Here is a 12,790-nt window from a genome sequence, read left to right on the forward strand (position 1 = left end):
TATAATTCCATGTAGGAAGGACAATTTTGCAAAACCTGCTTTTTAAAGTTGTCTTTTGTAGTAGAATGTTCAGTTTTCTAAACCCTATGTTAACATAAATACAGTACTGAAAACAAAAACTTTTTTTTCAAAGAAATGTTAAGCACAGGCTGTGTAGAAAATTGATTTTTAAACATAGCTTCGTGTACTTATCAAGAAAGAATTTTCTTTTGAAAAATATACCCTTAACTTGACAAAACTTAAAGATAACCATTAATCTTCCAGTAAAGTTTCAATTGTCAATGATTGATTTTTTAAGAGACCTTCAACTTTAAAACTCCACTCTGCAGTTTCTAGGACACCAGTGTAATTCAGTCAGGATCGTTGATAGGTGCAACAAGATCAAACCTAAGAATACTAGTTGTAAAAATTAATTTACTGATTTTGTTTAGCTAAAGGCTAACAAACTTGACAACATCGTTAAAGAATTTTTGACTCTGTAGGTGCTATCCACTCACTGATAGCCTAACAAAATGAAGCTGCTCGAAAGAGTAATAATTATATCCTTCTGCACTATGAAATGTATCAGTGGGGATCCTTTAGTGACTCATCATACCTGGCCTGATAATTTAGCAGCAACTATAAAAGCAGATAGTGATACAAATCAATTGCTAGTATTGTACGAAAATGATTTTAACAACAGTGGAATTTATCAAATCGGTCAAAGTATCTCACGAAAACTGCCAACGCAAATTGCTAATTTTCGCAGTATCATTGATGGTAATATACAGAGTCTACTAATGCCTCTACTTCCAGCAACGATTGTCCTCATTATTCCCACAAAAAATGCCAAACAAGATTTATCAAAGATTTACGACATCATGGGCAGCATTGCGGAGATGTCAAAACCAAAGACACGTCCAAAGATACTGCTGATAACAAAAATTGATACCCCTAACAATTATTGTCGATTCTTCCAGGATATGTGGTCCAAACAATTTCTTGACATCACGATTCTGGAGATTATCAAAAAATCCGCAGTTGACGAAATTCAAAAATTCGAGTTTGCTAAAATTCATCACTACAATCCGTTCAGACAAAGCTTTTCCAAGAAGAAATTATCCAAACACAGCATTCTGTTTCCTGACAAGTTGAAAAATTTAAATGGCTACAAAATGAAAGTTGGTTTATTCTACTATCCACCGTATGCCTACGTTGAACGCAACTCCACTGGACATATTCTAAATGTTCATGGACCGGACATTAGATCGATGAAGGTGATGTCAAAGTGTCTAAACTTCTCCACCGAATTGATAATTCCAGATACTTCCAACTGGGATATAATAGGATGTACGAAACCTGAAAATACTGGCATTATGAATATGACAATTCACAATGAACTACAATTCATTGCTGTTCAGGCAGCAATCTACGAAACTTGCGTCAACAATTTTGTCACCATCTCAAGAGGTACAAAAATGTTCAGATTCGTAGCCCTGATACCGATTCTATCGAACGAGTATATCGTATTTACAAACGAATGGCGTCTCATTAACATAATGAGTATTTTGTCCATTTTCTTCCTCCCTGTATTGATAACAAAGTATTTGAACTTCAACACTCGCTATTGGAAAATAATGTACATTGTGCAAATAGTACTTGGACTTCCAACACCAAAAATGCCACTGAGATCCATTGAGAGAATTGTATTACTATCGATGTTGTTCTTCTATTTTCTCCAATCGTCCTATATTTTTACAAATCTCTCCGAAATGCAATTGCAAAAGAAGTCCTTTCAACAAATGGAGACATTTAAGGATTTAATCGATGCTGATTTCACACTCGTTAGATATACAAATACCTCGGAGAAAGGTGGATTTGACGATAATGACGCTTTTCAAAATATGACAATGAATGCAATTATATCGGATGATACGGTTGAGAATTGGCTGAAATATCTAATGGCTTATCAAAATATCACCTATGTTTGCAGAGAGGACGTTGCCCTGGTACACCTAGAAGCGACACGAAATCAAGATGGACAAATGAAAATGAAAATTCTCAAAGAAATTGCCGGATTATTCCCTAGTGGAATATATCTTGAGGAAGGTTCACCTTACAGGGATCGATTCGATCGTGTTATGAATCACTTTGTGGAAGCTGGTCTCAGTAATAAATGGGATGCAATGTATATTCCAAAGTCAATTGTAGCGCAGGAAAATCTCACCGATTTGTTTCATCAAGAATCATCGTTGACCCAAAAAGTCGATAGACTGTTGATTTTCACCCTACTCTTTGGATTTTTCTGTTCATTTATTATTTTTGCTGTCGAAATTTGCATTAAAAAGTATTTCAATTCTTAAGAATTTCTCCTTGTGCCGAAAGTTTGTTATGTGACATCACAATTCAAAACGGTGATCACATAAAAATTTTTAGCGCATCACATCTAAAATGTTTAAAGATATTCTGAATTCGAATCTAATTTTCTAATCCACGTTTACTGTTTAATTAAATGAAAACCGTCATTTGAAATAAATAAATCTATAAAAAAAACTATTCTCCTTTTCTTTTTCTCCTTTAATTTAAGATCCAACTTTAAAAAAATATTTTCTATTCTTCGTTTATTGGCTCAATTCGTAGATTTTCTATTTGGCACGAAAACCGCAAATTCTCAATTTCAACGGATTTAAAAAAAATGTTAAAGACCTCGAAGTCACATTATTTTATTTTTTTAAATAAAATACCTTGTTTCCTTCAACGTACTTTTTTAATTTTACAAATACAAAAAAAACCTTCCAACAATTCATAAAATAAATTAATAAAGAAAACAAAGTCACTTTATTTCTTTTTTTTTAATCGAAACAAATATTAAGACTGCGCGCACAATAGAAATAAAAAGTAATTAATCCCAAAACCCAATAAAAGTTAAAATAGAATGGGTTTCATTTAATGTTGGTTGCATCGTAAAGAAAACGAAAATGAAGACTATAGTGAATTCCGTGCACGGGAATAAAGAATCGTAAAAATTTTTTTTTCTTCCTCCTATTTTTTATAAAGAGCAGACGGTTATAAAATACTGGGGATGCCGCAAAAAAAAAAATTGGAGGGGTGAATTTCAAGATGAAAGTTGAAAAGAAAGGAAAGATTGAGGGTTTGGGTGTAGAGTGTGAGAGGGGGTTCCCCAAAGGGATAAAAAAAAGGGTTGGTGGGAGTGGAGAGGTGAATTCCTGAGTGAGAATAGGACCAGCACCTCATATAACCTGCGGGGTTCAGAAAAAAAGAAAGTCAATTGACTCCTATGGGACTGTAAGATTTACAGTAAAGACAAGCAATGTTATAAAAAAAGACATGAAATAACAAGAACTCACTAAGAAAAAAATTGTTATGAAAAGAATAAAAAGTTTAATTATTTTGTTTTTCATTTAATTTAAAGAGTCACTAAAACGATAATTTAGTTGTTTGTTTTATAATCAAGTCTAAAAAACTTATTTTTCTCAGAAGTGTTTACTGTTAAGTTCTAAAATTCTAATAATCTTTTCTCTTTTTTATAAATGTCTTTTATTTCTAGGTTAGGTATTATTTATTACCTAACTATTATGTCAGTTATTATTCGCATTTTTGTTAAAATTATTGCGTTGATATTTTGTCTTTTTCAATTTTTCAAAAATCATTTACTCTTGATTCTTGGTCTTCTCGATCTATTTTCACATTTATTTTTCTTGTTTTCTTCTTTTTCTTACTAAATTACTTTAGATTAAAATACTATCAAACCAGATTAATTTTTTTGCACTTAGCTCAACGGCTTTTTTTTACAACTGATAATTTAGAGGTTATGTGGGACCAAGTGCAACTATATTGGCGCGAACCAATTAGAAGCATTTCCGGTAGTGACACAAGAATGCGCGCGAATATTTAAACACAACAAATTCTTTTTTTAGTAAAAATAAAATAAATAATATTACTAAAAAATTATTATTATTATTATTATTATTATTATTATTATTATTATTATTATTATTATTATTATTATTATTATTAAAATTATTAATAATGATAATGAAATAAAAAAAAATAATTATTACAATTATAATAATGTTAAAAAAGAAACAAATAATTGTTATTGTAAATTTTCGCAATATTTATATATTTATTTCTTAATTAACGGACGATGTGAATTTTACCGCAAAATTTTGTCCTGAATCCTATCAACAAATTACAGAGTATCCGTACAATGGTGAAATGGCATCGAAAAGAGGATTACTTTTAATGTAAAATACAAGCGCGCATAAATTATAACATTGCCACACTGGATCATTGGAAAATCCGCAAATGAATTGCACGCTCGTTTCAAATTCACCATTGAATTAATGACGTAAAATTATTATATATATATTATATGTATACAAACAAAGTTAGTTAAGGAATTAAAAATTATATTTATATATTTACTTTTAAAAAAATATAAATTTTAAACATGTTATTTTCTTTTTTTAAAAAAAAGATGTTAGGTATGTACACATTAATAAAACTGAAATCAGTTAAAATATTTTGTTGAAATTATTGGTAATGATTTTCAATCAGTATGCTTTTGGATTTTTTTTCACATAAAAATACACAAATTGCCCCTCTCCCCCCTCTCAGCACTCAACATTATTATTTCAAATATAAATTTCGATCAACTTCAATTTCTCGATTCAATGAATATACCGCGCTTATTAAATGTATTCTACTCCCTCGGGATACAATTTTTTTTCTGCCTTTTTTTTATTTTGCTCCACAATATTTGATGTATATATATATATATATATATATACAAACATATTTTAAAACAAAATTTTCTCTATGCATAATATTTAATTATTGAAATATTAATTTTCTCTTTACTGCAAATATTGTGTACTTAAATTTATTAATTTTATTGAAGCATATAAAATAAATGTAAATGATTGATGTATTATGATATTTTGATTTTCTTTATACATACGTTTGTTAATTAATAATTTTCAATTTTATCCCTTTTTAAAATATTTTTATGAAAATGTTAACAAATATGATTTTTAATTTCAATTTTATAATTTAATTATTACTTTTATAATTATTACCACTGTATTATTACTACTATTACTGTTATTAATTATTATTATTAATATTTTTATTATTATTATTATTATTATTATTATTATTAGTTTTGCCATTATTATTATTATTAATAAACCCTTAACAGTGTTGTCAAAATAAAGTTTTTGTGCCACAAGGGTGTAAACGTTTTTTTCTTTTTTTTTTAACATAATATTCTCATCATTTATGTTTTTTAGTCGCTGAATTCAAATCTTGGGTCAAAATTCAAAAATTCTAAATGGCGGCTCCAAAATGGCAACCGAGAAATTTAAAAGTTAACGGAATTTGTCTGAAAATGCTCACTCGGGGGTTTTTTGGGTCGTTGAATCCAAATCTTTGATCAAAATTTGAAAACTTAAATTTTGTTGATCGCCTTTTTTAATTTTGACTAAAAATTCGGATTCAGCGACTCCAAAAAACTTTATAGGGTTTATATTATTATTACTACTTTATTAATTAAACTCTTTGATTATATAATTAAAAAACATATTTTATTGAATTATTTTCTGAATAACAGGTTAATAAGAAAATATAAAAAATTTAAAAAAAAACTGTTTATTGAAAATGAAAGGTTTTTTTGATAAAAAAAAATTGACGGTATGAAGTAATTTTTGTGTTTGCTCATTTCATTATTTGTTCTCTGAATAAGTAAAATTTAAATTCTTTTTTCTTAGAAATTCAGAGCTAATATTTGCTTCCCAGGCTACTTCTCATATATATATGAAGATTCCCACCAGGTTCATTTGACTTTCTCTGGACGTCATTCAACTTCTCAGATTCGTCTCATCACTAATGCTACTATTAGCATCAAAAAATTTGCTACCACAAGCATTATCCCACGAATAAATGAGTAGCAAAAAGTGTTGAATTCTGATTACTGCTTAATTAATCGTTTTTTGGTTGATTAAATTAATTTTTTTTTTAAATTTTTCCTAAATTATTTTTACTTGATTGATTTTTTTAAAATAATAAATTTAAATAATAAAATAATAAGGCCGCAAGTCAGAAGTAAAAATCTGGTAATGAAAAATGCTGACACAAAAATTAAATAATAGAAAATAAAATGAAAAACAATAGAAAGTATTTTAAAATAAAAATATCTAACAAAATTTTTATCTAATAATATATTAATATTTGCTTTTTGCAGGTGAGTGTTAAATATATGGACTTTTGCCGACCATGAAATGGAAGAGAACTTGTTTTTCGTGAGTAAAAGCATAAAATTATGCCAAACCATTTTTTTAAATTACATGTAAATATTAAACTTTTATAGTGAATTTTCATTGCTCAGTAAAAAACTTTCTTATTAAAGTTGAAAGAAACCGTTCTCACTTGAAATAAAGAACATGTTACTTTTGCCACTTTATTACATATATACATATATCTATATATACATATATACATTATCGCAAAAATGCCACCTCTTGAAATTGTATATTTTCATTTTATCCTTTAATTTCTTTCATTCTTAAATATTTATTAATATCTCTTTGAAAAAGAAAGTCCAACATTTTTAGAATAAAATTAAAACTTATTTTCAGAATAAAAGAATTTAAAATACATCATTTTTAAAATAAAATTAAAATTTTTATCAAGAATGAAAAAAAAATTTATAAAAAAATAAAGAAATTATTTTTTAAATAATATAGAAACTGTCCATGGACAACCTTTTGAAAATAATAAGACTTGAGATTTAAATGTCTCTCTATATAAAATACACTTCGCGGCAAAAAAAACTGGAAATGTTAATGCAGTGAGCAAAATGAAATGAATGAGAAATTAAAGAGGTAAAAATAAAGAGGAAATGAAGAAGAAAAAAAACTCGGGAAATAGAGAATGAATTCACAGGAGGCTATTTAGAAAAGAGGGAGGGATGCTCTTTTTTAAACGTTCATGACTCATTTCTTGTGCCGAGAAATAGAGATAGAATGATACCTTTTCCTACACGAAAGAAAAAAAATTGTAGAACAAGCAGCAATTACCGGCCTCTTATCGAGTCTATCGGGCGTCAAACTATATATTTTATAACTTTATCGATCCAAAGAAGAAATATTGTTCTATGAGCATTTCTTCTTTCTTTCTTTCTTTTTTTTTTTTGATGAAACTTTATATTATATATACAAAAACACATGATCATAAACCAGATGCCAAAAACTCTTTTCTCAACGGATGAAAATACATCGTTAACGTGGATATCATTAGTACGTTATATACTCAAACTTTATCGTGATGTGTATATATACACGTAGATATATATATCACGCTATATACTTACAAGGTAATGCTCTCAGTGCTTTCATACCATAAATCAATTTTTCATTGAGAGCTTTCATATTAACGCAATGTATCGTCACATTATTTACCTAAAATCAGGTAATAAATTGAAAATAATGGTAAAACAAGAAATAACAATAAAATAGGAGGAAAAACAATTTTTGTATCGATTTTCCTGATGATTGTTTTTTAAATTATCATATATATATATATGTATATATATATATATAATTTTAGTTCTTAGAATAAGTAGAAAAATTAAAATTATATTCTGCATTTTAGTTATAATAATTATTCTATTAGTATTAGTTTATAACTAAAATTATAGATAACTGAAAATTGTTTGTTTCTACTATGAATTTTGTTAAATAAAAAAAAATTGTGGAAGTACCTTAAGTGTAGGCACGGTTGGCACTAAAGTGCGGGTATACAATGAGAGTGAGAGAGATGTTTGGGATTTTTCTCTCTTACTCTCATTGTGCCCGCTGTTCTGATTTTGATTTATAAATTATAATAAAATGAATGACAAGATTAAGACTTAAAAAACAGTTTCAGCTTATTTTTTTTAGTCATAAAAAAAAGATTTCAGTTTATTTGGTAATAAGTTCTTGTTGGAAATTTGTAGTTAAAACTTATTGTATAAATTGAGTTTGAATAAATTGTGAAATATTAGAATTTAAAATTGAAATTTTCTTGTCATCATTAATGATGATAGTATAATATTTAATTTGTTATATTTTCTAAATGAAACCTGAATAGCCAAAGGCACCCAAGTGTGACAAGTATTACATGGTTACGTCGAGAGATAAATACGTGAGAACATCTTGTAGCAAGTAGCCGCGTGTATTACTTGGACCTTTCGGTAGCTCGCATTACTTGTGGTTCGAGTTATTAAGTGAGAAGTGACCCCCTTGGCAGGCCTAACTGCATTACAAGTCCACCGCAGCGCCACAAGATCATATTACCCAGACGCACTCACCACCCAACCCGTTCTCTTCTCTCTTTCTCTTTCTCTCCCATTACAAGGTGTCTAGTATATATTCACATCTTATTTCATTCACTTTCAAAACTCTCGTTGAAAATTCATTTCACTTTTTTACACTCTAATTTAATTAAATTTAAAAATAAAATTAAACTTAGGACATATTTTACTATTTATTTAATTAATAATTAAATAAATACACTTTAAATAAAGAATATTTATAGAATTACACAAAATGATTAAAGTCATAAAGGCCTTAGATAAAATAAAAAATGTCTAATTAGTAAAATTTCAGAAACAGAGAAGAAAAAGCAAAATCTTATAGGTTATGTTAGTTTTAAGTTCTTCCAAAAGTAATTTCTGAAAAATTCTCCCATTTGCGTAAAATTTCCGGTAATCTTTCCGCATGCAGAAAATTTCTAGGAGAAATATTTTTTTAAGGTCATTTACTCCTTTTATTCTTATTTTATAAATATATTCTTATTTTACAAATATATATAGTGAAGTGGAAGAGTATGTATATATAAATGGAGTGTGCTGTGAATTATTCAAAAGCCAGAAGCGAAAGATTGAAAGATGTCCGTTAACGGATGAGAACAAATTGAGATAAATCAGGGCATCGATTGGCGGAAGAATAGAGAGTGTCGTGCGGGTAAATGGCCTCGTGATTTAGGTAAACGCATTTGGGACTCGTGGTTGGTTCCCATCACTCGAAATTCAATTAATTCTAAGTGTGTCCTCTGAGGGTCGAAGAATGACTTTTGACCTTATGGTGGCAAGGGGCCAATTTTATAAAACCCTTAACTCTCTTTTTACGATTTTATAGACACCTTCTCTTCTCCTTATTCTCTTTTTTTTCCTCTCTCTCTCTCTCTCTCTCTCTCTTTTCAGATCAAATATCAGCAGCTATAAAATAATACTTTTTCAATATTCTTCTTTTTACTTTTTTTAAATTAATTTTTAAAATAATTAATTTAAATTAAAAATTGTATTTTAAATATTAAATTTGTATTTTTTTTACTAAACAAAGAAATTATACTTGGCGAGAATGAAAAAGCAACTGCAGCGCTATCTACCGGAAGTGATTTATTAACATTGAGTTTCCTCTCTATGTGAAACGATTAATGGTACAATTTTAGAAGAAAGCATAAATCTATGTTGAAAAGGGATCAAAATACTAAAGGTAAGAGTTATAATTGTTAATAATAATAATAGAAAATAGTAAAATAGTAATAAATAAACAGTAAATAAAATCCGAGGGCAAATTTTTCTTTAAGGAGCTTCTACAATACGTTCAAAAGACGTTCAAATTTGGAGTTGGACTTTTAGAAATATTGTAGAATCACCTTTAAAACAAATATTAATTAAAGATCCATATTAATTTGCCCTTTTTTTAATTTCAAGAAATAAAATTTTCCAATATTTGAAACCTTATAGGTTATGTAGAGGTAACCTTATAGGTTACCAATTACAAGATTGTTTATAAATTTTTTCTCTCTCATTTTTTTTAACGAAATCCAAACGATAAAGAGCAAGAACCAATTTAGTGCGTGGCCCCTTTTTTCCTAAGGGCCATTACGCCCCTATTATTCGCTGTGTGTATATATATATCGAGATTTGGTATCGACTCGCACAATTTAACTCACTCTTGAGGGAGGGTTAATCTACCACTTTCAGAGAGATGACCATTTTCTTATCGAGTGTGGCCACATGACTAATAAAGAAGAAAATACACTTGAATTTTTATATAAAAGTTGGTATGCCGACGTTTATCATTTCCAGGGATAGAATTTACATGTTATTAAATTAGATAAACGAAAACTGAATATAAATTAACATAAAGGAATAAATAATTTGTAACTGGGAAAATAATGGAAAATTATATTTAATGAATAAATAAACGACATTCCATTCATTCTGAATTAGAATTTATTGAGTAATGTCATTGGCACTAACGCGTCTGAAACTTAAGAAAAAGAACCCATTTTGATACCATTTTGAATTTTGAAAATCTGACTTCAGATTCGTAATCGTCGATCCTAAAAACCCCTAGATATTAAGTTTAATAAAAATCCACGACTTTTTTTAAAAATTCGTCCGCCATATTGGACCCGCCATTTTGAATTTTTGAAATCTGATTTCGGAATCGTAATCAACGACGGAGTAAAAAGATTCAAGCAAATGCATGACTATTTAAAAAAAGTTTGCCTATTATATTAAAGCCAACACAATTTTTTTGAGGTTAGGAAACAAAAACTATCGCATTATTCAAAAGATTTTTGCTGCATGAAAAAAAAACTGATATTTATTCAACAGCTAAACATCGAGCTCCTTAAAATTGGTATATAAAAGGGTATTTTTTAATACAGAGACATAAAAACTTTAATTTTCTTCACCCTCACTCGTCTTTTGCGCTCATAAACCACAGGCAGCTTCTGGGTTTGGTATTATTCTTTGTGGTACGTCGTTATAGGTCTTTGAATCGTTGGTTGCTCCCAGGATTGTAGAAAAGGAATTGAGAGAGAGAGAGAGCGAGAGAGAAAAAGAGAGAATAGAGGACGAGAAAAATATAAGGTTTAGAGTCCAATACTAGGGCATTTCCTTCTAGATGGCCGGTGGTCTGGCAAGAGGTGTGTACGTCTTATCGGAGTAATCGACAAGCCATAATGGCCGGAACTCATTGTCTCGGGCATTGGGCTATCGCGATCGGTTTCAGGGCCTCCAATTGGTTCGACTTCGCTCGATTACATATCCCATAAATTATTACCAGCACGAGAAACTGATACCTTCCTATTTCACATTTCTTTTTTTTTCTTTAAATTTATTTCACTGAAAAGTATTTTTAAAAAAATTGCCATACACAAAATGAAAAATATTTTCCAGAAGAAATAGGTAATTGTTTTCGAAATTCAACATAAAATTTTACTAAATAAGTAAATGAATTTATTGATTGTACTTTGATACTTGAATGCTTTTACCAATCTGTCTTTTGTAAAGTTGAAAAAATAAATTACGTGTTATCTTGGTTAGAGATCAAATTTTCCGTAGAGTGTTATTGATTCTTTAGATTCTTAAGAAAGTTCCATTTGCTTTTTTGCTTTACATGTTCAGTTTTGTTTTAACTAAAAGGGACCAAGGATGGAAAGTTTTATGCTTTTCTTTAAACATTGAATTATAGGACAAAAATTTTGAAGAGTAAGTACATATGTTCCCAGTAGGTGAACAAACATTCCCGTTCGAGGAACGTAACATCCGCATATATCAAAAATCATAAAAAATTAACACTGCTTTATGTTATATTATAACTTAACAATTTATGTTTTAGAACGTTGAGGTGGAGAAGAAGCAGAAACAAATATGGAGTTGCCACAAATTTTAAAAATTCTGTTAGTGATTCTATGTATACTTTATTGTAGCTGCAGAAAAATAACAGCAGATTGGTCTCATATGGCAAATGTTTTAAGAGAAGAAAGTAAAGGAAACCAAGTCCTTCTGTTGCATGACAACAAATCTAACAATCAAGAAATTTCGAAGATTGAGAAAGAAATTGTAACAAAGATACAGACTCGAATTGCTAATTTTGAGAATGAAACAGAAGAGCACATGCAGAAGATACTACGACCAGAGCATCACTTTCAGACAACGATGGTTGTTGTCATTTCAAGTCAGAATGATCACGGACCGTCATCAACTTTATCCAAACTAATGACTACAATTGCCAAATTATCAAATCCAAAACAACGTCCAAAAGTTCTGATCATCACTCAAGTCAAAACAAACCTGATAAAGTATGAAAACTTTTTTAAATTTCTATGGTCCGAACAGTTCCTGGATGTCACTATTCTTGAACTTCGGTTGCAGGACAATTGTAAAAATGGGTATAAACTAAATGTTTTCTTCTTCCACTACCCACCTTATGCCTACATTATGCGAAATTCGACCTCTGGTCATGTAGTTAACATCCATGGACCTGATGTAAACTTAGCGAATACCTACTCAAAAGTAATGAATTTTACCGCAAATATAAAAATAGGAAAAGGAAGTAATTGGTTGGAGGTAAAATGTAGCAAGGCGAATTTTCTAAAAACATTTGCAGGCATTGATTTTTTAGCCATTCAATCTAGCTTCATAAAAACATGCTGGGATAATTATATTGACACTAGTAAAGGTACCCGAATGAATAATTACGCCATCACGGTGCCAATTTTTTCCGATAAAATGAAAATCCGAACTGAATGGAATTTAATGAACCTAATGCATATTATTTGCTTGATATTCATGCCTTACTTGGTGAGTAGATTCTTGAAATTTGACCCTCGCTACTGGAAAATAATGTACACAATCAGAATGTTGTTGGGTTTTACAATTCCACGAGAGCCCAAAAGAGGGATTGAAAGAATAATGTTTATAATAATGTGGACATTCTTTTTTCTCCAA

At 29.2% G+C, this 12,790-nt stretch overlaps 1 protein-coding gene and 1 long non-coding RNA gene across 2 annotated transcripts in view; both read left to right on the top strand.

Moving 5' to 3' along the window:
- LOC122497567 overlaps window positions 1-12,790 on the top strand; it is a 422,553-nt gene that overhangs the window by 218,365 nt on the left and 191,398 nt on the right. The gene's annotated exons all lie outside the window — the stretch shown is intronic.
- The window catches only part of LOC122497584, a 108,626-nt gene that overhangs the window by 41,527 nt on the left and 54,309 nt on the right, over window positions 1-12,790 (top strand). The window contains exon 2 of the long non-coding RNA XR_006301141.1: window positions 6,245-6,302. This is a non-coding gene — a long non-coding RNA (uncharacterized LOC122497584). The remainder of the gene's footprint in view (window positions 1-6,244; window positions 6,303-12,790) is intronic.

This window comes from Leptopilina heterotoma, unplaced genomic scaffold (genome assembly GCF_015476425.1).
Source record: "Leptopilina heterotoma isolate Lh14 unplaced genomic scaffold, ASM1547642v1 Lhet_1, whole genome shotgun sequence".
Lineage (NCBI taxonomy): Eukaryota > Metazoa > Arthropoda > Insecta > Hymenoptera > Figitidae > Leptopilina > Leptopilina heterotoma.